This window comes from Oncorhynchus masou, chromosome 23 (genome assembly GCF_036934945.1).
Source record: "Oncorhynchus masou masou isolate Uvic2021 chromosome 23, UVic_Omas_1.1, whole genome shotgun sequence".
Taxonomy (NCBI): Eukaryota; Metazoa; Chordata; class Actinopteri; order Salmoniformes; family Salmonidae; genus Oncorhynchus; species Oncorhynchus masou.
Window position 1 is genome coordinate 49484112 of NC_088234.1, and position 25366 is coordinate 49509477.

The following is a 25366-nucleotide window of genomic DNA, read 5'->3' on the forward strand; positions in this document are numbered from 1 at the left end:
AATGTTATTTTGGGAAGTGGTTCCTTGCATCATACAACATAATTTTCAGTCACCTTTTGGCCCATGGTCAGTGGTGGAAAAAGTACCCAATTGTCATACTTGAGTCATTTTCTATTAAAGGTATCTTGACTTTTACTCAAGTAAAAATCACCCAGTAAAATACCACTTGAGTAAAAGTCTAAGTATTTGGTATTAAATATACTAGAGTATAAATAATGTAAAATTGCTTATATTAACAAACCAGATAGCACATTTTTAAAATATAATTTACTGATAGCCAGGGGCACACTACTACACGCAGACAATTTACAAATTTAACCATTTGTGTTTAATAATCCGCCAGCTCAGAGGCAGTATTTGTATTTATTAGGGATCCCCATTAGCTGTTGCCAAGGCAGCAGCTACTCTTCCTGGTGACCAAACACATTAAGGCACTTACATCATGTAACATTATTAAACCACTTTATATCTGCAATACCTAATGTATAATAACACCATACAACAATATTACAATGTACGTGTGTGTAGAGTGCGTGTGCTAGTGCTTGTATGCATGTGTCTGTACCTTTTGTTCCTTCACAGTCCCCGCTGTTCCATTAAAAAAATAAAAAAATAATCTGATTCTACAGCTTGCATCAGTTACCTAATGCAGAATGGAGTTTCATGTAGTGATGGCTCTATGTAGTACTGTGCACCTCCCATAGTCTGTTTTGGACTTGGGGACTGTGAAGTATCCTCTGGTGTAGAGGTCGACCGATTAATTAGGGCTGATTTTAAAGTTTTCATAACAATCGGTATTTTTGGACACCGATTTGGCTGATTTAAAAAAAAACTTATTATAAAAAACAAACAATCAATCAATCATAATCACTAGTTAACTACACATAGTACTAGTTTAACTAGCGTGTCCTGCGTTGCACATAATTGATGTGGTGCGTACAGTTGCTCCAATGTGTACCTAAACATAAACATCAATGCCTTTCTTAAAATCAATACACAGAAGTATATATTTTTAAACCTGCATATTTAGCTAAAAGAAATCCAGGTTTGCAGGCAATATTAACCAGGTGAAATTGTGTCACTTCTCTTGTGTTCATTGCACGCAGAGTCAGTGTATATGCAACAGTTTGGGCAGCCTAGTTTGCCAGAATTATACGTAATTATGACATAACATTGAAGGTTGTGCAATGTAACAGGAATATTTAGACTTATGGATGCCATCCTTTAGATAAAATATGGAACGGTTCCGTATTTCATTGAAAGAATAAACGTCTTGTTTTCGAGATGATAGTTTCCGGATTCGACCATATTAATGACCAAAGGCTCGTATTTCTGTGTGTTATCACGTTATAATTAAGTCTATGATTTGATAGAGCAGTCTGACTGAGCGATGGTAGGCACCAGCAGGCTCGTAAGCATTCACTCAAACAGCACTTTCCTGCGTTTGCCAGCAGCTATTTATGACTTCAAGCCTATCAACTCCCGAGATTAGGCTTGTGTAACCGATGTGTAATGGCTAGCTAGTTAGCGGGGTGCGCGCTTGCTCTGCAAGGGCAGCTGCTTTTGTGGAGCGATGGGTAACTTCGAGGGTGGCTGCTTCGAGGGTGGCTGTTGTCGTTGTGTTCCTGGTTCGAGCCCAGGTAGGAGCGAGGAGAGGGACGGAAGCTACACTGTTACACTGGCAAAACTAAAGTGCCTATAAGAACATCCAATAGTCAAAGGTTAATGAAATACAAATGGTATAGAGAGAAATAGTCCTATAATTCCTATAATAAGTACAACCTAAAACTTCTTACCTGGGAATATTGAAGACTCATGTTAAAAGGAACCACCAGCTTTCATATGTTCTCATGTTCTGAGCAAGGAACTTAAACGTTAGCTTTCTTACATGGCACATATTGCACTTTTACTTTTTTCTCCAACACTTTGTTTTTGCATTATTAAACCAAATTGAACATGTTTCAATAATTATTTGAGGCTAAATTGATTTAATTGATGTATTATATTAAGTTAAAATAAGTGTTCATTCAGTATTGTTGTAATTGTCATAATTACAAATAAAAAAATAAAAATCTGCCGATTTAATTGGTATCGGCTTTTATTGGTCCTCCAATAATTGGTATCGGCTTTTATTGGTCCTCCAATAATCGGTATTGGCTTTTTTTTTGGTCCTCCAATAATCGGTATCGGCGTTGAAAAAACATAATCGTCCGACCTCTACTCTGGTGGCATGTCTTGTGGGGTATGCATGGGTGTCTGAGCTGTGTGCTAGTAGTTTAAACAGACAGCTCGGTACATTCAGCTTGTCAACACTTCTTACAAAACAAGTGGTGATGAACTCAATCTCTCCTCCACTTTGATCCAGCATATTATTATTGCTAGCGCTCCATGTACATTTAAGGGCCAGCCGTGCTGCCCTGTTCTGAGACAATGGGCTCACAAGTCTGTGTCTGTAACACCTGACCACACAACTGAACAATGGTCCAGGTGCAACAAAACTAGAGCGTCTAGGATCAAACTTGTTGATAGTGGTTGTTAAGGCAGGACGGCACTTTATTATGGACAGACTTCTCCCCATCTTAGCTACTGTTGTATCAATATGTTTTGACCATGACATTTTACAATCCAGGGTTACTCCAAGCAGTTTAGTCAACTCAACTTGCGAAATTTCCCGCAGTAGGGATGCCCAGGGATGTTCTCTTGATAAGTGCGTGAATTGGGACATCTTTCTGGTCCTGCTAAGCTTACATAATGTAACGTGTACTTTTGGGTGTCAGGGAAAATGTATGGAGTAAAAAGTACATTACTTTCTTTAGGAATGTAGTGACTGTAAACTCTCCTTCCAGACTCATATTAAGCATCTCCAATCCAAAATTAAATCTAGACTCGGCTTCCTATTTTGCAACAAAGCCTCCTTCACTCATGCTGCCAAACATACCCTCGTAAAACTGACTATCCTACCGATCCTTGACTTCGGCGATATCATTTACAGAACAGCCTCCAACACTCTACTCAGACTACATCCAAGCCCCATATACTACCCACCACTGTGACCTGTATGCTCCCGTTGGCTGACCCTCGCTACGTATTCATTGCCAAACCTACTGGCTCTGGGTCATCTATAAGTCTTTGCTATGTAAAACTCCGCCTTATCTCAGCTCACTGGTCACCATAGCAACACCCACCCGTAGCACGCGCTCCAGCAGGTATATCTCACTTGTCATCCCCAAAGCCAACACCTCCTTTGGCCTCCTTTCCTTCCAGTTCTCTGCTGCAAATGACTGGAACAAATGACAAAAATCACTGAAGTTGGAGACATATCTCCCTCACTAACTTTAAGCTTCAGCTATCAGAGCAGCTTACCGATCGCTGCAGCTGTACACAGCCCATCTGTAAATAGCCCATCCAACGACCTATCTCATCCCATATTTGTTTTTGTTTTTCTCTTTTGCACACCAGTATTTCTAATTGCACATCTATAACACCAGTGTTAATTGCTAAATTGTAATTACGTTGCCACTATGGCCTATTTATTGCCTTACCTCTTTACTTCATTTGCACACACTACATACAGATTTTCTATTGTGTTATTGACTGTACATTTGTTTATCCCATGTGTAACTCGGTGTTGTTGTTTTTGTCGCACTGCTTTGCTTTATCTTGGCCAGGTCGCAGTTGTAAATGAGAACTTGTGCTCAACTGGCCTACCTGGTTAAATAAAGGTGAAAAAATAAATAAATAAATTTGTCAAATATAACTAGTAAGGGCCTCCCAAGTGGCGCAGCATCGCAGTGTTTGAGGCGTCATAACAGACCCAGGTTTTTTTGGGGGGAAAAGTGACTTGAGCTTTCGGACAAGTAAGAAACTTTTTTAGCCACATTTTATGTCAAGCCCTGGAGTTTTTCATTTCCCATTGATGGAGACAACTGTGCTCCTGGAAACTTTCAACACTCTACAAATAGTTGTATACCCTTCCCCAGATATATGCCTCATCACAATCCTGTCTCGGAGAACTACCGACAGTTACTTGGACTTCATGGTAGTTTCTGCTCTGACATGCACTGTCAACTGTGGGACTTTATAGAGACAGAAGTTGCTTGAATTGAATTGTCCACAGGTGGACTCCAATCAAGTTGTAGTGACATCTCAAGCATGATCCAAGGAAATTGGATGCACCTGATGTCAATTTGTAGTGTCATAGCATTGGGGTGTGAATACTTATGATGCCTTTTCACACTGCATTGTTCTTAATCCTGAGCTATCTTAGCCCCAGGCTAGACAGCCCTGAGCTAGTTTTGCCTGTGTTTACAAAAGCACTTGTTAACCCGGGGCTAAGCTTTAGCACTTGTATAACAAAGCCCTGGGTTAACAGACGAATGTGACACACGACAAACATTCTATCTCTGACAAGCGGCCAATGTTAAAAACAAGACATTTATTAACACATTCTGTCCTCTTGCTTCTGTTCTAGCATTTAATTTCCAACAGTGATGGTTTGTATAAATCTTGCTGTCTTGCCTGTCCAATATCGGAAACAATGTTCCACTTTTGAAATTCGATCTCACTGTGAATGAATGAGACCTCAACTTTTCTGATCCAGGTGAAATCATGTGACAATATTATTATAATGGTTTTATGCAATTAAATGTCTGTCAAAAAGCGATGAAAGCGGAGAAAAATTGAGCATTTGCTGCCGTTCCAGCATTAGAGTTTGTAGCTTTAGTTGGCTAAGTGAGAAGACATTTTCCAGCCTTCATAGTCACCGTTTTTGTTAGGCATAATAACCAATGTTATTGCATGGATGTTTTTTGTCCTCAGATGAAAGGATTCAATAGTATGAATTTACTTATCAAAACAACGCACAGAACCCACGTGTTAAACTCTTGCTTAGCCCCGGGCGAAGATCTCCTGTAGCCCAGGAGTCCGGATAATTTTAGCCCTCGGCGAAGAAGCAGTGTGACTGCACCTTTGTAAATGAGAGATTATAACTAAAATGTTCTCTATGTTTGGAAACATGTCTAAAAACATGTTTTCACTCTGTCATTATGGGGTATTGTGTGTAGATAGAGGTGAGAAAATATTTATTACATTTTGAATTCCGTCTAACACTATGTGGAATAAGTCGAGGGGTATGAATGCTTTCTGAAGGCACTGGAGGTACAATTTACTTGCATTGGATTTGTGCCACAACTGCTAAGAAGTTATCATTTCAAACAGTGGACAACAAAATCAAAGCATGGAGCATGGTTACATGCACATAAGACTATTGTGGATATTCACATTAATATACATTTCCCTAATAATCCTGTTAACATCGACACGTCTCAAATCAGGTTACCTGATGGGGACTATTGATAGATGAAGGAAATCGGCAATCAAAATATGTTTTAACACGGTGACCATGTTGTTTTTGCGAAAACTATTTGAGTCTGAGGTCGGACATTATCAATTCGTATGTGAAATGTATTTCTAAGATGCATTTCAGGTTTTCCACACTCACTTCACTCGCTCTTAAGGAGGCGGCTTGCGCTACTGGTGCTGGCACATGTGCAGATAAAATATACAGCTGGAACGCCGATTTAAAAAATGTTTAACATGTCCTAATAATTCAAAAGATTGCTCAGAAAACCAAGTTATTTTAATTGGCATATACTTACGTCGGCATGAGGTCATAATATAAGTAAGGTGTTTACTTGACTAATGGCATACTCTGACATAATCGGTTTAATATCGAATTATTAGTGAGCATGTAAACGTACTCATGGATTGCTGTCATCCCTTGTCCATAGACTGATAAAAGGGGAAGGGAACACATTTTGTCATTTGGGTAAACTATCCCTTTAACATTGCGAGGGGGGATTCTAAAAAGAGAGGGGGGGGGAATGGACAGCACCGTCTTGTGGTCAGAACTTGGTAATATCAGGATGTAGGATGGGACAGAAACCTAACAATTTCCTTGACTAATGTTTCTGAACAAGGAAAAAAAAACATCACGAAATTCATTGGGAACACATTACATGAAGAAACAATCCTTTGAGCCGCAACTTCATACTACTTGTAAGACCGAGAACTGATACTGTATACTTGTTGATGGTGTGGGGGGTCCGGAGGTGGCTTTTGACTTTCTTTGGATTCCTCATATCTAACTCATTGTTAGAAAATAGTTTGTTCCTAATCGATTGTTAGTTACTATATTTATTGAATATTATATGAATCGTAGATATTAAAATGGCCAATTTGGGTGCAATCAATTAGCTTAATTTATGATATTAAATTGTGTTTCAACAAAATAATGTTGCAGAAATGCTTGTTTTATTTGGTTCTAACAGAAACAATTTCAGAATAATCTGAGGTGGTGGGTGTCAATTGTCTTTCTTGTGCTTCTTGAGGTGGAACGACCCTCTTATGTGTTGTGGGTCTGAGGCTTGGTGCAGATTAATGACCTGACCAGACTTCGACAGGGATGCTGTTCAGACCGTAAGGGGGAAGCAGGCAGCGGACAACGAAACGACTGGTGTCTAAAAACATCTCCCAGTGGAATCTCTGGGAACGGAGTAGAAGCACTCACATTATATAGTCACGGAGCAGCGACTCACTACTACAGCGACTTACTACAACCAAGGTGGGTTTTCTTCAAATCAACCCAGTTTTGGTTTCCTACTGTAGGAGGAAACTACGAAGGAAGTTGTGATCCAGTTAGCTAAGTGGTGGGGGTTTGGTGTTTTTTAATCTGCCGACCCGGCGCTGACCCCTTCGTCGCCATGGCGACAGGCCCCCGCTTGGGTACAGGCGGAGCATAGGAGGCTGGCTTGTTGAATTCCACTGCCGGCATGTTTGAGCACGCTGACACCGTTTCATAACCAGCACGGCAACCAGTGAACACTGTCAGAGAGAGGGGGGGGTGAGATGGGATGTGGGCAGTTGGTTGCCTGGAGACCACTGCCAGAGAGCTCTTGCAGTGAAGAATCTCTCACACCATGCAAAGCCTGGTCATGGTGAAGTCTGACTAAGTTGTTTGTCTTTTGTTGTGTCCTTGTTGTCAGGAATATAAATTGTTGCTGGTCTATTATTATTATTATTATTATTATTATTATTATTGTTTATTTTATTATTTTTTAAAAGTTATTCTCCCCACCACATCCATTAAAGCGTTTTACTAGAAACCGGCCAGTCACAGTTTGTCTGTTTGTGGTCAGAAGCATGTCGTCGTCCAGCCAGTTGGGATCCGTGACACGCTGTGCTCTCTTTCCTCTGCCTGGCCCTGCTCCATGGTGCAGCTCATCTCTGTTCCTTGGTAGTGGAGGTTCCCACCCGGAGGTTGGAGGAAAAACGGCTGGCTCCCAGCCATGCCAGCTGTTGGGCTGCTTGGCATAGGGAGTGAGGATTCTGAATGCCTCTGCTTTGTGTGGAGATGACAACAGATTGTGTGGACTCGTTCTGAGAACCCTAAAGAGCCTTTCCAGCTCCAACCCAGAGACACTCCCCCTGGCTGACACACCACCATCAGGGCAAGGGCGTGAAGAACCTAGGTTACAGTTCATATATGGTTATGCATCAGATGTATAAATGCTGGAGCCTACTTTGTCGCCAATCACCATGACTACAGATGTGCGGCTCCATCACCACTGTCACAATGACTGCTTGGATTCAGGCTTCCTTCCTCATGATCTCATGCATCATCACACTGAATGAGTGCATTCTAGGTTTTCAATTGAGAACTCTCCGTCATAGTCACACTCTCTCTTTATATCCATGTGACCTCTACTTCAATGTTCAAGATCAAAGAACATAAGCAAAAGGGGCAGAACAAGGTTTTCACAGTATTCTGCCTGCCTTCGTCGAGTATATGGTCCCAACTCTTTGATTTTATTTCCTGCTCATTTGTGGACCCTCCCTTGGCCCTCAGCTATCCATCATGCATTGTTTGGTGCTCTTGCTAGCTTTGACCTCCCACTCTGTGTGAAGGGGGTCTATGGGAAAGGCTCTCAAATCTCCCTCTGTCTTGCTAATGAATTTAGACTCTGTTCACTGAGTGAGGGGAAAGTCACAGATCAGCCAAGAAATGTCTCCTCGCTGCACCAACCTCATCACCCCTCCCAGCACCTCCACTTTCACTCCACTGCACCCCTTTCTCCTCCTCTTTCAGTTCTGTCATCTCTGCCTTTCTATTGAGCTTCTTTACCTTCTCTTTCTTGGTTTTTAATTTTCCGCTCCTTTTCTCCCTAATCTCTATCCACCCACTCTCATCCCTTGTCAGTCTTGCTTTCCCTCTCCTCCCTCTTTCCCTCTCTCTATGCACAGTGCTTTGGTGGGGATTTGGCGTGGCAGTAGCAGCTGTCTGCCACGCTTCGCCCCTCGCTGCTGCAGTCGAGTGCTCTCCAATCCTGAGGAGCCTCCTCCAAACCGCCCATCTCTGGAGGGCTCTAGCTTGGCCACACTGCTCTGGCCAGGCCCTGATCAGTCACTGACTGCTCCTCTGCAACCCGGCGGGAGGACGGGAGGGAGGGAGATCCGTAGAGAAGATGACAGAAATGGAGGTATATGCGCAGTAGAGGTGTAGGGAAGTAGGCAGAGGAAATGGGGGGGGGGGGATGGAGGAATCAATGAGGGGAATAAGCAGACAAGGGAGTTTTGCATCGTGTCCTCCTGACTGAGAGTTACTCTGGCCGCGGCAGGTAAAGGTATAGATTGTCGCCTCAGACGGCCGTCGTAAACGCATCTCGCTGTGATTCATGCCAGCCCACCCCCTGGTTTTAGGATACGTTTGCATGCCGACGCTAACACAGCTAATAATGAATGATTCATACTTGTCTAATCAGTTAATTATTAAATTAGAACCATCTGTAAGGCGCTGCGATCAAAGCCCCCTCGCTTCTGAAGCGCCGCCTCAGAGAGGCTTGGAATGAAAGGAGAGGCAGGACACGCACACAAACTTTCTTGGCTTGGTCTCCTGAAAGCCATTTGGCTGCCTCTCTTTGCAGCATGTCACACACACTCCATTCTCATCCTTGTGAGACTGTCGTTAGCTGTCAGTGGCTCCCATTTCATGTGTTTGGGCACAAGTTGTTTACCTGCTCTGGTTTGTTCTGATTTATTTCCCCCATCTGCTGCGGAGATGCCTGGTGGCTCTGAGGCCAAGTGGAAAAAAACAGGGCAGATGAGGTGCACTTCCTGTGTGAGCATGTCGCGAGCCAAAGCCCTGATTACCGCTCAATGGATCCCAGCAGCTGGCCCGTCCAGATAAAGATGTGGAAGAATGCGGATAAATATTTGGGTTTCTCTGTGTGAGTGTGTGGTAGTCTTAAAGGCTTTACACAGTCTATGCAAACGGAGCCGGCGGAGGTCCGTTTGTGTTGCGTTCCAAACATTCAGCCACACAAATGTACTTAGAACTACGTAGAGAGGTATATGAGGCTCAGTTGGGCTCCTCCGGCCTTCTGGAGAAGTTCCTAGGTAGCCTGGGTGTGTGTCACTTGTTTGTGCCTGGCGCTTCTGATGCCTGTCTCCATCTTTCCCCGCTCTCCCTCTCAGCTGTGATAATCACAGAATTTTGAGTATTTGGCAGAAGCTCAGCTGTGTGGGTTTTCTCTTCTGCATTTCTCCTCCCTGAGGACTTAAACATTCTACTTACTCTGCACAGTTGGGAAATTCATTGTCAGTTTTTATTGTTGACTGCTTATTAAAGAGAATAACCCCACCCCCCTCCACAACAAATTAAAATTCAGATCTCATGGGGTGGATTTCACGCTGATGCCTCTGTCTTTGTGTGGTTTTGAAAAGCTCTTGCTTTCTTTCACAGCGCTCAAACTCTCACGCCTGGATGTGTGTATGTATGCATGTGTGAAAGAAAATGGAATTCAAATAGTCTAGAGATATGTAGACTATCTCTCCTCTCCAATTTGAAAGGATTCATTTCAAAGGCAAACCAACAATGCATTTCTCCGGGCCCTCACTGTATCGTATGTCGTAGCTATGTGTTTGTTGTCTGGGAGTTAAATCAGAATGTCAGTGTGTGCATCTCAGCCTTCTGTGATCATCTGCTCGAGCTAATAAGCCGATTAACCACACTGGAGAACAAGGGCCCGCAGTCTTATGATTGTCTGCTTGGTTCATCTTGTGTATTATGAATCCGTATTTGTGATGGTGTTTGAATACCTTCACGCTGTAGACAGACACACTGGGGTAGCGATGGGAGTGTGATTGATTTCAGCCCTCCCTTTCTGTGTTTTGTGAGCTCCTCTTCCTGCCCATAGCCAATCATATTCCTCCAGATAGGGATGGGGAGGGAACTGATCAGCTTTTGATGTTGGGGCAATGGACCAGTATCACGAGTACTGAGGAGGATAAAACTATGAAAGGCAGAAAAGCGCTGGGGGCTTTTAGGTTGTTGTGCACCTGTTCCTCCTCTACTTTTAACCCTATGACTCAACCCAAATCAACACGGCTTTTTTTGTCAGTTCAACTCTCTCCTCTGCTCACGCTGAAAAGTTCTGCGTCTCTCCTCCTGTCCCTCCCGTTTTCTCCCTCTCTCTCCCTCTGTCTCAGTCCAGTTGTTGTGTTAATAGAGTCCCTGCTGCCCGGAAAGCAAAATAAAGAGATGCCAGTTGGAACCCGAGACCATTTGGCTTGTGGGAAATGTATTTCTCTAATTTTTCCATTTAAATTTTTCCCTCAGACGGCAACCACCACCTCCAATTGGTACACTCTCCTCTTGCTTCATGTAGTCATTTTCACCTCCCTCAAAACTTGGAATACTCAAACTTTCACAAATGTTCCACCACTTCCTCACCGAACCAAATGTTGTATTCTTTCCCAAATTGAAAGTAATTTTCTCCCACATTTCTCACCCTCCATTCTATCTCCCCTCCCTCTCTCTCGCAGGCCCTCGGATGATACTTTAGAGTTGAATTGCTGGAGCGTTATCTTAATGAGGACATGAAAGCAGGGAGCGGGGCTAGCGATAGGGCCCATTGTGTGGCGAGTCTGCAGCTCTGCTTGCCGTTATCTCTCCCTCTGCCTGGCTAGGCTTTGTTTGCCAAGGTACGCTATAAGGCCATACCAGACTGCCTCCTGCACTCTCACATGCAGCCCTACCCATTTAGTTTCTAGTTCTACACTTCAGAACTCTTCAAATAAATGTTCCTTGAAAATACACAATGGCTTAATTCTCCCCTGATTGTCTCTGTGATGTTCAGGCCCTGCACTGTCATTCTACCCATTCCCTTAAATGTTTCAGGTGTGTGTGTGTGTGTGCGTCAGTAGGCGGAAATGAACTGTTTGTTATTAGGCCAAGACTAGCTGTGTGTACTATGTGCATGCATGTGTGTTTGTGTGCGTGACAAATTGTCACGCCGTGCTTACCCCTCTGAAGCGTGAAGCACAGTAGGGGCCTGCTTTCTGCGAGGCCCAAACATAGAACTTTAATTTCCTGTGGCAGATAGGACTGGAACAATGGGAGAGGGAGGGGGCTGGGTACACTGGGGGTGAACGATAACGGCGAGAGACGGGCTTGTGCGTTGGCGGATAGTCTGAGAAAAAAATATATGGAAAGGAAAAGAAAGGACTGAATTCCGTCGTTCTTTTTACGCCAGAAAAAAAAGAGCAGATCCCTCTCCTGGCTGTTTCCTCATGAACCCCTTTCCTTTATCGCTCCCCTTTCCCTGCCATCTTCCCCATCTCGTTCCATTCTCTGTTTCCTCTTACCAGGAGCAAGGAGGAGCAGTTCATATTTGTCTCTGAAACGGGAGAGCAGAAGAACAGAGACTCATTAGCGTTGGCTCGTTGGTATTTATTGCATTGTTCGTCTGGAGCAGTTTTATAATGTGCAGCTAATTGAGCACCATCAAGCTGCACTGTGTGTGTCTGTGTGTGTTTGAAAAAAAAAAAAAAACATTAATAGAGGCATAAATCAGTCCTGAATCCGTTGGTTTCCGTGGATATCCCTGTGGAGCAGCGGGGCACAGCTGTGGACTCTCCTGCTGGATCCCCGGTCCTGGCTGCATCAACGCCCCACAGCCCAATGTCTCCTTATTGCCTCTTAAGTTGTTTGTTTGTTCTTTCAGCTGTTCATCCATTTCTAGATTTATCTTTTTTTTATTATACAAGTGAGTCAATAGCTTGTCACTGAGTGTCTGGGGGGAAACTGATTATGCATTGTAACATGATGTTCAAGTGGTAGAGTGTTCAATAAACTAGCCATACGTTAGATTCGCACAGCCCTGTATTGAAAGCTATGTCCATAGTCGGAACCTGTCCATTGTCAGTAGTCTGCCCTCCGTCTTTCCACTACCTCTCATGTGTTTGGCTTGAATGGATAATAGACCAATATTTTCTTACTGCAGAAAGTCAAGTCCCTTTTCTATGACCTCACTGATTTCTTTGTCTCTCGCAATCATTCCCTATTTCAGCCTTACAGCAATGAATCCATATGTAATCATCAGTTTGAAAAGCCTGCGTGCCTGTAAAGTGCTATACTTTCTTCCACCTTTTGGTTTGCTCTAAATAAACTCCTGCAACTTGGAGAGATCTCGTGCTGTTGCTGTAGAAATGAATAATTACTGCGTGTGGAGCTATTCTACCCAGGTTCTGTAGATGCCTTACCTCACCGGGGACCTCCGCAGCCCTTGGAACAGCACGTTGAAATGTTTGTTTTTGAAGCTACAGTCTGTAGAATAAAGTGTGGCCAGAAGTAGAATCCGAAAGCCAATAACTATGAGCACTGAATTTATTTGTTCTATTGTTTTTTTTTAACTGAACGTCATCTCTCCTTACCTGTGGATCTCTGCAGAGTAGATCTCAGTAGTCCTTGTGGGTTGTTGGGGAGTAGTAGTCTGCCCAGGAGAACTGTGGAGGTTGCAGTTTACACAGCACTTGTACTCAATTCACCACAACAGAGCCCAGCACTCCCCTCCCATACAGTACTATTGAGATGGCCCCTGTGTCCCCAGTAGCCCCTGGGAGATGGGCTACATGTATTAATCCTTGTTACATCTAATAGAATTGTCAGCCCTTTATCTCACACAAATCATAAATCTTACACTGTTTGCGGGTCCCATCTCTGACAGAAAACACTGGGCGTTGCACTTTTACCATGTTATAATTTCCGGATGACACTTTGTATTTATTCTTCTGGTCCTGTTGTTTGGTGTGAATGTGCTTTGCTCTGAGTGTGTGTGTATTTGGCTGTGGTTTCCATGACAACTGCGGGCTGTCTTCCTGCTGCTGTCTCCTGTGTCCCTTTGAGGGTGGTTGACATTTTGTAAGCGGACAGTCTGCAGAGTTAAGCTATACGACACAGAGAGAGTCTGCTGAGGGTCGTTCTATGTCGTTTCAGCATGCCATGACACCCACTATCTCAGAATATTCCAAAAGCTTTTCTGAAGTTCTAAACATAAGATTAGCATTCCTGCAACATTATGTTGTTAAAATATAATTTGATCTCAGAGAAATTAAGCTAATTGATTGCACCCAAATTGGCCAAATGTATCGGATTCATATGATATTCAATAAATATAGTACCGAACATCCAATTTGGGCTAAACTTTTTTTTTTAAGAATGAGGAATCCAAAGAAATGGTTAAGTCTCTCACCCAAACCACGAGGGTACAGGATCAGTTCTCTGTTTGACAAGTGGTATGGAGCTGCGGCTTTGAGTGTTTCTTCATCCTATGTGATGTATTTTCTGAATTTGGTGATGTATTTTTTTTCCCTGATCAGAGAAGTTAGTGATTGAAGGTTGTTATCCTCATGGCCCATCCTACATCCTGATATGACCAGGTTCTGACCACTAGATCAGTGGTTCTCAACTGGTTTTGCCTCGGGACCCAAATTGAACCAGGATGTGTCAATTGCGAACCAATATTGACCTTGTGAAGAATCGCCAAATACAATCTGGAAAACTATTTTTAATGCTATATTGATAGTAAATGTATCAATTATATGACAAGGGAACAACATTCCCACCTCTCATTGTCAATAATTATATTCTTCCCATATTCTTGATTATGAATGTCAGTAAACTCACTGGCTTGAGAGCACAAAATCAACAAAAAGAGTGCTGCTTATTAGCTCTACATTGAAATAACTGATTTGAAGAAAAAAATATTAATGATAAAATTAAGTTCACTATCATTTCTACACACGTTCTACCTTGTTTAAGTTGTTTAAATTCAGACTGAAGTATTTTTACTCAGATACCTGCGACCCACTCAAAACCTCCCCCACCAGTTGAGAATCACTGCACTAGATGGTGCTGTTCCTGCTATTACTTGATGTTTTTAAAGAATCGCCCACCCACGTTAAAAGGGATAGTTCAATATATTTTTGTATTTTGGGTGGTTTCCTTACCCTGTAAGCAGTTTACGGACAAGGTACGACAGCAACTCATGCTTTGGTTTTGTTTACCTGACCAATGTTTCAAATGCTAACTTTTTAGCATTTGTGGCACCAATGCAAGTCAATGGTACCTACAGTGGGGTACAAATTAACGATACCCTTGATAAAGATGAGCAAAAAGGACTGTATAAAATAATTCAAATACTGAGCTATATTGTATGCTAATGTTTTTGGGGAAATTATATTATTTTATACAATCAGGGCATGAAATGTACTTTTTGGTCCACCAGCCACAGGGGCAGGTAGATAAAAAAATATATATATGTGTACCAGACTCAGATTGTTTTTCCCATTCAAAATATTTGATGCTTTGTAATGTTTCTAAAACAATAAATGTATTTCTAGTATGAAGTATTGTGATATATTGTTTACTTATATTTTGTGACCTGGGTCTTAAAATATATATATCACAGTTGAGACACCCCGTTAAGGGTGGGATGTTATTGTGATTATGCGACTTGTCATGTTTGTACCTGTGAGATGGAATCTAACTAGTTGAAGCCTTGTATTCCCTAGCAGTTGAAAGTCAAACATAAAAAAACAACCTAGTTTGTGAACAAACCCATCAGAAGTGTGCATGGGCAAATAGCTCTATTTTCATGTTACCCAAAAAATATGAATGCTGGAGTTTGCTAAACAGCATTGGTACTTGGATTGGAACCTTTGCTTTAGTTAGATGACTTAAATTGCTCTCTTTGTCCATGCACAAAACTGGTGAATCTTGCGTCAAAACGAGAACGTATGAGCAGAAAATATCCCCATACCTACTGTAAAATATGGAGGCGGATCTTCAATGTTATGGGGCTTGTTGTTGGGATCTTCTATGTCCTGGGGCCCTTAAGTCCAACGGCATCATGAACTTCACATAGAACCAAGATATTTTTGACGAAAACCTGACCATAACCCTAAACACATCAAATCCACAAATAAATGAATTGGCCACAAAATCAACATTTTGCAATGGCCATCTCAGTCTCTGTCTAGACTTAACTCTTGACTCCTACCTTTTTAAAAAAATATATAAATTTGACCCCCTTTTCTCCCCAATTTCGTGGTATCCAATTGTTAGTAATTACTATCTTGTCTCATCGCTACAACTCCCGTACGGGCTCGGGAGAGACTAAGGTCGAAAGCCATGCGTCCTCCGAAACACAACCCAACCAAGCCGTACTGCTTCTTAACACTGCGCGCATCCAACCCGGAAGCCAGCCGCACCAATGTGTCGGAGGAAATACTGTGCACTTTGCAAACTTGCTTAGCGTGCACGGTGCCCGGCCAGCCACAGGAGTCACTGGTGCGCAATGAGACAAGGATATCCCTACCAGCCAAACCCTCCCTCACCCGGACGACGCTAGGCCAATTGTGCGTCGCCCCACGGACCTCCCGGTCGCGGCCGGCTGTGACAGTACCTGGGCGCGAACCCAGAGTCTCTGGTGGCACAGCTAGTGCTGCGATGCAGAGGCCCGACTCCTACCTTTTTGAGAAATGTTTTTGTTGTAGTTCTTCCCTAGTAAAAAATGTATTTAATTTCCCCCCAAAATTATCATACAGTATAGCCCTGTATTTTAATTATTTATTTTATACAGTCATTTTTGCTCATCTTTATCAAGGGTGTCAATTTCGAACCCCACATTTTCGTGCTTTGTCTCTCAGCTCCGGTTGGTCCTTCCCTCTCTGTGACCTCATCGTCTGAATATAACAACTTGCTGCACTAACATCAAAGAGAAGAGAAACTCAAGAGAAACTTGAGACTTATGCATTAACTTTGCAGATGATCAAATAATACAGTAGTAGGAGCAGAAAAAACAGATCTTGTCTCAGACATTTGTCCAAGATGTTGTACTTAAAGTAGAGGCAATGAACTGAAGAAGCCCAGCAAAGGCATCATGTTTTAGTGTGGATGTCACCAAAACATCCTAGTAAATTTTCTTGCCCTGCTGCTTTTTGAGGCTGCAGCAATCATCCCCGATGATCTCGCACCGTTATTACGGCAAAAGCTGCATACCCACTTTGGGTCTTATCACATATTTGGCTTGAAATCCATCTTGTGTGATGAATGTGACTTTTCAGACCTGAACCAACTTGCACACTGTGTGTGACAATTGTTTCTGTGAAAATAAGCTGATTGTGGCAGCAAATGGGATGCTGATTTTTATGGCAAGGTAGTTTTTTATCATGAAATGAAAATGTTCTTGTCTCACCTTACACACAATTTATAGTAGCCTACAGATTTATTGATAGGACCGTTGCCCTTGTGGGGCATTTGGCTATGTCTGTGTGGGCTGGTTGCTTGCGTGGTTCAGGGCCCTGACTCTCACTAAAGTGGGAGCAAAGGTTTTGATATGGAAACATAAATGTGCCTTCATATTGGGCAAGCTTTGGTAGTAGGCTACCTCTTTAATAAAACAACTCATACTTTTTCTTTCCCACTGAATGCTGCAACCCTGGTTTATCTGCTTCCCCCTCCCCCTCCTTGTGGCCTCCTTTCTGCCTGCCTGCCTGGTGGTGGAGGGATGGGGTAGTGGGTGGAGAACGGGGGCAGATGGAGGTAGGGGGCCAGAACTACCTGCTGCGTGCCATTCAGCTCACACAGACCCAGTAGTGTAGCCCACAGAATGCCAGCATCCAGCAGCTTAGCCTTCACCCCTTGCCTCTCCACACTCCCTGCTCTCAATCCTCTATCTCTCTCCCTCAGCACCTCCCATGTCTACTCTATTCATGTCTGAAAGGAAATTGGCTTACACTCCGTCCTTTATAAGGTGTGATGTGTTGTGGTTCAGGATTGAGAGCAGTTTGCTGCCGTTGCCTCACGCTGGCTTTCTGTGTCTGTATGAACCAATGATTTATATATACATACATACATACACACTCATACATACATACACACACATACATACATACATACATACATACATACATACATACATACATACATACATACATACATACATACATACATACATACATACATACATACATACATACATACATACATACATACACTAGATGATTGGCGGGGTGATGTTTTGAAGCCGCTGCGCCACCATTTTGGCACTCCCCCACCATTGTAAAAAAAATGTTTTGTCTACATCTTGTTTTTGTCCCTTTAATTATATTAGACACCTTAATGCATACTTTTATATTATGAGATAAACAAACAAAATACAAATTTTAAATAACATTGTCATTAAAATATAGTTATCTGAACGTACTAATGTTAGTGGGCCCACTACAATAAAAAAATACTTTAATACATGTAATTTTGTCATTGAAACATTTAAGGTATTGTAGAATTCTATTAATTCCGATGGAGGACTGCTTCTTCTGAGGAGTGCCAATATGGCCGACCGGTGGCTCCAAAGCCTCTCATTGGCCAATACAAAGCATCTGCAATCCATGGTTTATATACATCATTGATATGAACAGATGCTTGAGGCAATGAGCTAGGAATCTAAGATGTTAGGAGAGGCTACAGGTGCTTGTGAAAACCATGTGTGTTCACATAAGTAGCAAGCTGGGGCATTAGCCTGTCTACTGGAAGGCTTAGCAGCCAGTTACAGTTACGTATGAGATCGATGGAGAATGTGGCAGCGAGGGGCAAACTGGGACAGAATGTCTGCTTCTCTGCTTGGTGAGGGCTGGATCAGAAAATAGATGTCCTCGGACTTTAACCAGTTTTATCATGTTAAATTGGCTTTGGTGTTGTATCCCTTCTCTCCCTGACATTAGCTCTGGCTGCAACTTCACTCTGATCTATAGTGCCCTTCATCACACTGTTAGAAATTGCCATGGAGAAAATGATAGCGATGCACAATATTTATTTACAGCTCTGTGTGTGTTTACAGACTGCAAATGGATTTTCCCTCATTGTGCCTGAACTTTTCTCATTGGCTGTTTTCATTGGAGCTGAGCGTAATGATTTCTGTGCCTGCATTAGCTTGAGAGGAAGAGTGCCTGGCTGTCAGCTCATAGATGTCACCTCATGAACCTTCTGTCCGCCTCCGCTTCTTGATTCTGAAATGAATGCAAAGGGCAGAGGAAAAAATCAAATGCCCCCCACCCCCCTTATCTGCTGTGGCCAGTACATGACTATGCTAGTGCTGCTCACTGGCGTAGATAACGGTTAGCCTTAGTTATTCAAATTAAGCCAACATTAACTTCTCACTCTCTCATGTTTGCCATTCGATTCAAGCTAAGTAGTAGAGGGCTGTCATACCATTAGGGGAGAGCATTAAATCTTAAATCTGCTTCCCCCTGGCCTATGGTGTGGTCTGATTTATTAGGCTTCTGTAATTCACCCTGAGGGCCTCAGGTAGAATCCTGCTCCTGAGTCATTACTAATCTCTAATACCTGCTGCCCGTGTCCCCACCCACCTCCCCCTGTATGTGCCGTATGGCTGCAGAGTGGAGCGAGGGAGAGGAAAAAGACAGACAATAGGATTAGCAACACCATCCCCAGCCGGGCTGAATGGGATTCTGCTGTCGCACCGTTAATTGGCAGATATAATCATTAAGCCATGAATAAGATTTGCAGCGGCTTTATTGGGTAAACAATAGGACTAGGAATCGCCAGGGAACTCACGATACGACATTATTAGGAAATGTATTGCGTTTCTCACAATTCTATATACATTGCCAGTGTTTTCCATTAGCGTTGGTTAGTCAGCCGTTTACACACACATTTTCAGACGGCTACATTTTCCACTTTATATTAACTAGGCTACTTTTCATTTAAAAGTTTCAATTCGCTAGTCCGTCGAGCCCTCTCCCGCTAGAATGAACCATATGCCACTTCTAGTGATCTATTGATAGTGTCTTTGCTGGTCAGCCACAAAGTGAGTGATAACATGGAAATGCAACAGAGAGGAAGAGGCGAAGTGAGAGGTTTCACTCTCCAAAATCTATCCAAAATATGGCCAATGCATTTTCTATGGGCTTATTGTGGACCTAAGCCTGCCTTTGGGACAACAACTCCCGTTGTTGGGGCGGAGACATGAGCATCTCGTTATATACAGAGCTCTGGTTGCAGTTGAATTTCTTTAAACTTAGGGAGAGCGAGCATGATGCTTGTGAATTTGCACGTTCCAAGTATTGAGTGGTAACGATGAGCCTAAATCCAATTATTGTTTTCCGTCACATTTTTATATTTTTTTGCGTGTTTCAACTGTGTGTTGATTGACAACTGAACAGCAAGTGGTGCCTCGTTCCTTAAAGGTGTCAAATTGACTGAATAAAGTCGATCTCCTGTATCCCTTGCCAGCGTTGTTATATAGTGTTTCGGATATAATGACGACTATGGCACCGTAGAGTCCCTACGCACACACACTTGTACATACAGTGCATTCGGAAAGTATTCGTACCCCTTAACTTCCATATTTTGTTACTTCACAGCCTTATTTTAATATTGATTAAATAAAGTGACACAACCACATAATGATGAAGTGAAAACATTTTTTTAAATTTTTTTTATGTTTGCAAATGTATTAAAAATAAAACAGAAATACTTTATTTACATAAGTATTCAGGCCCTTTGCTATGAGACTCAAAATTGAGCTCTGGTGCATCCTGTTTCCATTGATCATCATTGAGATGTTTATACAACTTGATTGGAGTCTTCCTGTGGTAAATTCAATTGATTGGCCATGATTTGGTAAGACACACACCTGTCTATATAAGGTCCCACAGTTGACAGTGCAAAAACCAAGCCATGAGGTCAAAGAAATTGAGGCACAGATCTGGGGAAGGGTACCAAAAAATGTCTCCTTCCCCAGATCTGTACCGAAAACAGAAAGCTGGAAAAACAAAATCTTGAATTTATTTTAAGATAATGTGGGCTTTTTACTTCATTTTTCTGTTTTTAATTAAGTCCATCATTTGAAGAACAAACATTGTGGCAATTCATATCTTGCAGTAAAACTGTAAGACTTTAATCTCAAGAGAAGACCGTTTTATTGTTCTGTTACTTAGAAAATAGTCCTGATCATACACAGTGCCTTCAGAAAGACCCCTTGACTTTTTACACATTTTCTTCTTATAGCACTTGTCAAACTCATTCCATGGAGGGCAGAGTGTCTGCGGATTTTCGCTCCTCCTTTGTACTTGACTGATGAATTAAAGTCACTAATTGGTAAAGAACTCCCCTCACCTTGTTGTCTAGGCCTTAATTGAAAGGGAAAACCAAAAACCTGCAGACACTCCATGGAATGAGTTTGACACCCCTGTGGTACAGCTTGAATTAAAAATGGATTAACCCTCTTGAGTAAATGTCTGCGGTCACGTGGATATTTAATTAGCATAATAAAAATTCCACATAAATAACTGTCTGTTTAAGCTTGAAGTTTTTTTGCATTTGATGCGTCCCCATCCACAGCATCTGAGGTGAAAGGTGGCAGAGCTATAGCTGTGTTTGTCAGACCACGAGACACCCCGATAATCAGTCTTCTCATGAAAACGTCTGTAGTATCCAAACCGTTTGGCCTACAAACTATTATGGCCATAGATAACAGGTACAGCCAACTAGTGCAAAAATAATTGTGATATTGTCAAAACGATGCAATACTTTGTCAAATTATATATCCCAATATTTTACCTTATCAATTCCCTGGGACCGAGAGACTGAAAAACAGCTATCTCATGGCCAGCAGACTGTTAAATAGCCATCACTAGCACAGAGAGGTTGCAGCCTACACACAGGCCACTTTAATAAATGGATCATGAGTCACTAAAATAATGTTTGAATATCTTGCATTACTCATCTCATATATGTATATGTACTATCTACTGTATCTTAGTCTATGCCTCCCTGACATTACTCGTCCAAATATTTATATATTCTTAATTCCATTCTTTTACTTAAATGTGTGTGTATTGGGTAGTTGTTGTAAAATTGTTAGATATTACTTGTTAGATATTGCTACACTGTCGGAACTAGAAGCACAAGCATTTCGCTACATCCTCAATAACATCTGCTCAACACATGTATGTGACAAATAAAATGTGATTTTTGATTTGATCAGCAGTGAGATGATCCTTCATACGCTTTATTAAGCTGGTGGCTGATCACAGTGTTGGTTGTAGTGCTTTGAAGGGGTGATGTGTGTGTGTGTGTGTGTGTGTGTATGACGTGTCATCTTGTGTGCCTTAGTTGGTGGCTGTGGGTATAGCTAATTATGGTCCAGCGGTAATGATGGTCATCACTTCTGTGTAATACATATGTAAAGCTGTGTACTCGTGTGTTATTTATCTTTGATAGCGGTAGCAGCAGATAGCAGTGCATTATTTATTCCTCCCAGGCAGATTCTGCTCCATCGCGGGTGACGTGCGTTTGACGTGATGCTTTGATGAATTAGTAGTGTTTGCTGGAGCAGTGGAGGTTTAGTAGCAGGCTACAGCACAACCACTGCCTTCCATAGCACTTAGGACCCCCCCCCCCCCCAATCCTCCACCACCAATACCTTGCCTCCAACTGTGAGCGTTCTCATTCCTTCCCCTAACAGAGTCCCCAGAGCCCCATAACCCTGGCTGTCTCATAACTAGCTCTGAAATGGACACCTTTCCAATATTCTTTATTATCACTGATGGTTGACAAGGACTGGATAGGATTTATCCATATTTCTTCAACCTATCATGTCTTGCCATGGAAGCCAGTTAAAACGATTGAAAAACAGCTTCTGTGGGTGTGGATAGATCAGGACAGCCTGCTCCTGGAACAAACTGCACCACTACATAACAAACACAAAATCACCAGGGAGCAAGAGAGGGAGATGTTGACTCAGGTTGTTGTCTAAGCAAGCAGAGGTCAGGGCTCCTCTCTAGCATCATATCTTCATGTGATGCTGTTAAGCCTGCTTTTCTGTCTTTGTCTCTCATCTCTCTTCTTCTCTGGCTCTGTCGTCCTTGACAACCCTGGGGCTTGCCTTTTCAAACTAGGCTACTGTTAAACACCTTTTTCCTTTAATTTAAATAGAATATACTGCCGTGTATTTGAGAGCTCACTCACTCGCTGAGGTGGGCAGCTCATGTTAATGTTGGTGAGAGTAGCAGGGGGTGCATTTGTGTGGCTGTGAGTTGGATCCTTTAATGAATCCTGTTTCTCTCGTTCTCTCCTTTCTGCAGGCCCTCGTCTTGCATGCTGCACACTCTGAGGTAAGGTGCTCTTCAAAGACCAACTGGGTGTTGTGTATGTGTACGTTCACGCAACCCATGTGTGAATTAGCGAAGTGTGTTGGTGTCATAGGATGATTAACTTTAACATAGCCCAAAGAGCTTTGCATTGCTCATGTGGCTGGTTCTATGATTGGTGCACTTGTGGACCCAGCTCACATTGACTGAATTAGGGATGGGCATTTGAAGTAATTTCACTATTCAAATATTCATTATTATTCTACATTTTTGTTGTTGTAACTTTGTTTAAACTTGAGACGCTTGCTATGCAGCCTGCTTGACTCGGTGCCCTGTCCGACTCTGTGCGTGCTGCAGTAGGGTAGTAGTGGTTAGGGGCCGGTGTCAAGGGAGAGCGAGGAAAAACTATTTAGATGACCTATGGCATTAACAAGTTTGTCTATCATCCCATCTGGCTGTTCCTGTCTTTCACTGCATTAAATCGATGTAAAGAAGCTAGCTAAGATAGTTTATACTACTTTGCTGCACTCCCCGTCATTGTCTACAAGAAATCCATTTGATATTAAATACACTTGCTGTTGGTTTCTCACTGTAGCCTACTCCTTCTCATTTCGCTGACTTAATTACGGATTTTTAATTACAGCATTCCCACAATAACAACAAACGGCATGAATGAAACGTGTGTAGGCTTTACGGTATGGCTTTTTATGGGCACACCTCATAAACTACATTCAAAAGTGTTTTTATTAAATTAAGAATTTAAAATGTCATGGTATTTTCTTGTGTCGCAATGTCACATATATAATTATAATTGAGACCAAGTCTTTCATTATCAAATATCACATTTAATTTGTCACCTGCTTTGTAAACAACAGGTGTAGTGAAATGCTTACTTACTGGCCCTTCCCAACAATGCAGAGAAAAAAGAGTAAATACACAATGAGTAGCAAACTTTGCTATATACACTGGGTACCATTACAGAGTTGATGTGCAGGGGTATGAGTTTTTTTATTTATTTATATTATTTTATTTTTTTAACCTTTATTTAACCAGGCAAGTCAGTTAAGAACAAATCCTTATTTTCAATGACGGCCTAGGAACAGTGGGTTAACTGCCTGTTCAGGGGCAGAACGACAGATTTGTACCTTGTCAGCTCAGGGGTTTTGAACTTGCAATCTTCTGGTTACTAGTCCAACGCTCTAACCACTAGGCTACCGTGTGTGTGTGTGTGTGTGTGTGTGTGTGTGTGTGTGTGTGTGTGTGTGTGTGTGTGTGTGTGTGTGTGTGTGTGTGTGTGTGTGTGTGTGTGTGTGTGTGTGTGTGTGTGTGTGTGTGTGTGTGTGTGTGTGTGTGTGTGTGTGTGTGTGTGTGTGTGTGTGTGTGTGTGTGTGTGTGTGTGTGTGTGTGTGTGTGTGTGTGTGTTCCAACGCGCTACCCTGCCGCCCCGAGGTTGTTGAGGTGTGTGTGGGTAAAGTGACTTGGCAACAGGATATGTGATAGTCCGGGTAGCTATTTGGTTAACTATTTATCAGTCTTATGGCTTGGGGGTAGAAGTTGTTCAGTGCCATGTGGTAGCAGAGAGAACAGTCTATGACTTGGTTAGCTGGAGTCTTTGACTGTTTTTAGGGCCTTCCTCTGACACCGCCTGGTATAGAGGTCCTGGATGGCAGGAAGCTTGGCCCCAGTGATATACTGGGCCATACACACTACCCTCTGTAGTGCCTTGTGGTCGGATACAAAGCAGTTGCCATACCAAACGGGGATGTAGCCAGTCCAGATGGTGCAGCTGGAGAACTTTTTGAGATTCTGAGGGCCCATGCCAAATCTTTCCAGCCTCTTGAGGGGGAGGAGGCACTGGCATGCCCTCTTTACAACTGTTGGTGTGTGTGTGGACCATGATAATTCCTTAGTGATGTGGACACCGAGGAAGTTGAAGCTCTCAACCCTCTTCACTACAGCCCTGTGGCTGGGGACGTGCTCAGCTCTCCGTTTCCTGTAGTCCAAAAGTCAGGTCCTTTGTCTTGCTGACGTTGAGGGAAGCATTGTTGTCCTGGCACCACACTGCCAGGTCTCTGAACTCCTACCTATAGGCTGTCTCGTTGTCGGTGATCAGGCCAACCACCATTGTTGCATTTGCTGACAACACTATGGTGGTTGGCCTGATTACCGACGTGTGTGAACGGGGACTAACCACGCACGTGGTGGATGTGTTTTCACCCTCACCAACTGGGGGCGGCCCGATTTTTAGGTTAGTGCTCATGTAAGAGCTGTTTGAAAAGACTGCTTAATCTCTGCCGTTTTGGTAGGATGGAGTTTTGGCCTGCCTGGCGCCATCACCAGGTGGTAAATTAGTTCATATACTAAATAGAAAGGGTTCCAAAACCTCTCAGCCAATCAGCTGTTTTCCCTTTCCCACTCAAATCAAATCAAATTTCTCACATGGTTAGCTGTTTATGTGAGTGTAGCGAAATGCTTGCGCTTCTAGTTCCGACCATGCAGTAACATCTAGCGAGTAATCTAACCTAACAATTTCACAACAACTACCGTATACACACAAGTGTATTTTTTTATTTCACCTTTTATTTAACCAGGTAGGCTAGTTGAGAACAAGTTCTCATTTGCAACTGCGACCTGGCCAAGATAAAGCATAGCAATTTGAAACATACAACAACAGAGTTACACATGGAATAAACAAAACATAGTCAATAATACAGTAGAACAAAAGAAAACAAAAAGTCTGTGTACAGTGAGTGCAAATGAGGTAAGATAAGGGAGGTAAGGCAATAAATAGGCCATGGTGGCGAAGTAATTACAATATAGCAATAAAATGCAAATTAATTACTTTAAAATC

At 42.5% G+C, this 25366-nt stretch overlaps 1 protein-coding gene across 5 annotated transcripts in view; it reads left to right on the forward strand.

Annotated features, from left to right (window-relative positions):
* Window positions 1–25366, forward strand: part of LOC135510992 (bifunctional heparan sulfate N-deacetylase/N-sulfotransferase 2-like) — a 170950-nt gene that overhangs the window by 40441 nt on the left and 105143 nt on the right. For 3 of the 5 annotated variants that reach the window (XM_064932400.1, XM_064932399.1, XM_064932401.1), the window contains one exon: window positions 22510–22539. The exons of the other annotated variants lie outside the window; for them this stretch is intronic. The gene's annotated coding sequence lies outside the window, so the exon portion shown is untranslated. The remainder of the gene's footprint in view (window positions 1–22509; window positions 22540–25366) is intronic. 5 annotated transcript variants of the gene reach the window in all.